Source organism: Nannospalax galili, unplaced genomic scaffold (assembly GCF_000622305.1).
Source record: "Nannospalax galili isolate Female #2095 unplaced genomic scaffold, S.galili_v1.0 scaffold380, whole genome shotgun sequence".
NCBI lineage: Eukaryota > Metazoa > Chordata > Mammalia > Rodentia > Spalacidae > Nannospalax > Nannospalax galili.
Genome location: NW_008348568.1, coordinates 7,195,931 through 7,198,599, shown reverse-complemented (window position 1 = coordinate 7,198,599; position 2,669 = coordinate 7,195,931). Strand labels below are relative to the sequence as shown.

The 2,669-nt window shown below is 34.5% G+C and overlaps 1 protein-coding gene across 3 annotated transcripts in view; it reads left to right on the top strand.

The window, feature by feature from the left end:
- Window positions 1-2,669, top strand: part of Adcy8 (adenylate cyclase 8) — a 289,342-nt gene that overhangs the window by 63,230 nt on the left and 223,443 nt on the right. The window lies entirely within an intron of this gene.

Genomic DNA, 2,669 nt, shown 5'->3' with positions numbered 1-2,669 from the left:
TATAATTATATATAACATATAATTAAAATTTGTGATGAAAGAATAATGGATATCAGAGAAACTTTGCTTTGAGGTATTCCGGGAATGTCTCTGTGAAGCCAATAAAAGGAGAATAAAGGAAGTCATGAAGACATGAAGCTTTACAAAAGTTTCCAAGGCAGAGGAAACAGCATTCAAATAGTCCAGAAATGATGACAACCTAAAGGAATATCAGAATCCTTGTAAATGTCAGGTAAACATGGTAACCCACCACTACCTCCAGCACTCAGAAGGTAGATATGGGATTCCAGGCCAAAGCTGGTTAGCCAAATTAGACCTCCATGCCTAAATGAATAAGGTGGAGAGTGATCAAAAAGACTTCCAGGGGCTAGAGAGATGGCTCAGCAGTTAAGAGCACTGACTGCTCTAGCAGAGGACCTAGGTCCGATTCCCAGCACCCATGTGGTGGCTAACAACCATCTATCACTCCAGTTCCAGGTGATCTGACACCCTCTTCTGGCCTCCAAAGGTAATGCACAACACAGTTGCATTTACAGACTTGCAGGCAATACACTCACACACATAAAATAAATATAATAAATTTTTAAATTTTTTTAATAATTAAAAAAAGAAGACTCATAACATCAACCTCAGGTCTTCCCATGCATGTGAACACATGTGCATGAACACACATATGTAAACATGCATAATACACATAACAGACATACATACGAGAAAAAAGAAGAAAAAATGAGTGCAAGACATGAGTCTGTGTCAGACTCATACAATGTGCTTCATAAATAATCTTGAATTGTGCATGATTATATAAATACGTGTCTTAACTACGATAATATTATAATAAAGTGCCGTCTGTGGCACTGCAAGTCTTCCCACTTCATTCTTCTTTAGGAAGATCCTGCGTACTAGATCCTTGACCCTTCCAAATGAATCTTAGAACCATCTTGAATTCAAGTGGAGACTGGGAAAGTGTTAAGATTCTTAATCTTTACTGTAGTAGTAATTCTTTTTGATTCATAACATGATATAAACCCTCACTGATTTAGGCATTCTTTGATTACTTTACATTTTATTACTTTCTCAGTTAAGTACTTGCACTTAACTTGTCACATAATTGTCTAGGTATTTCATGACAGCAACGTAATGATATAGAAAGAGCGATAGAGATGAATATCTGTATGCATCTATCAGACAGAAATGAAAGCTTCTTTTCTGCCTGCTATAGGTCTACTAGAGGACAGAACTACAATTAATTTTTCATTTGATTTAGCATGCTTGATAAATTCTTACTCATTCTATCAATTTTTCTGTAGATTTGGGTCTTTTTCCATACAGATGATCATCTGATCTGCAAATAATAACAGTGTAATTCTCCATATCTACTAATCTTCCTTTCAGAGCGTCTCCTATAATTTGAAAGGGTTTTTGCCCCTATTGAAGTGGCCAGGATTTGAGAATGGTGTTATGTCCTATTAGTGGTAACTGGTATCCTGATCTTTAAGCAAATGTTTTCAACCTTTTATCAGTGAATGGTAGATTTGTTATAAATGTTTTTGTTTCCCTTTATGGAAATATCCTATGTTACACTTAGAAAATTTTGATTTCTGTTCTGAAAATTTTATAACTGAAAGGATATTGAATTTTAGTCATACTTTTTTCTCATGGCAAATCACATTAATTCATTTGATAATGTTAAGCTATCTTCAAATTCCTCAGAAAAATTCAGTGTAGTCAATTTGCTATCATTATATTTAAAAATCCACCTCTAATGTTTATGAGTAAAATTTACCTACCACTTATAGTTCTAAACCAACTCTATTAGTTTTAATATATCAATATTATGCTAGTCCAAGCTAAGCATGGTGACATAAACCTCAATCCCAGTACTCAGGAGGCTAAGGCAGGAGGGTTGCAAGTATACGGCCATCTCTGACCACTGGCTATGGCAGAATTCAAACAAGCATGCCTTATAAACTCTCCTCTCTGGAAGAGAAAAAACATTTAAATTATTTGTCTTACAACAGAGTTCTCTGATGAAGCCATCAGAGTTTTCTGTTGCTTCCCTTGTGGAAAGATTTTAAATTATGATTGCATGTACTTAATTTTTGTCCTGTCTTTTGGAGTCAACTTCAGTAAGATGTACTTTCAACAACATCTTTATTATTTTTGAGATCTTATTAGCATTAAAAAGCATAATTGGCATTATTATCTATTGAGTTCTGAAATATTTTTAATTGTCCAATTTCCTATTCTTAATATTGCTCATTTGTACTATTTCTCTTTAATAAGCTTTAAAATGTTTCTGTTTTACTGTCCTTGGCAGAGAAGAAGCGATTAACTTTATTGATCTTTTTAAGAAATATTTTATTTATTATTTTTATTTTATGTGTATGAAATACATGTGCCTGCATGTATTTCTAAGTGCACCCATGTCATGCAATGCCTACAGAGGTCAGAAGAGGGTGTCATATCCCTCTGGAACTGGAGTTACAGACAGTTGTTAGCCCCCATGTGGGTACTGGAATTGATCCCAGATCCTCTACAAGAGCAGCCAGTGTTCTTAACTGAAAAGCCATCTCTCCAACCCATTGATCTTCCTTAACATTATGTTTTATTTCCTTGCTTGCTGTTCCTACTACATTATTTTTTCCTTATAGTCGATATATATACAC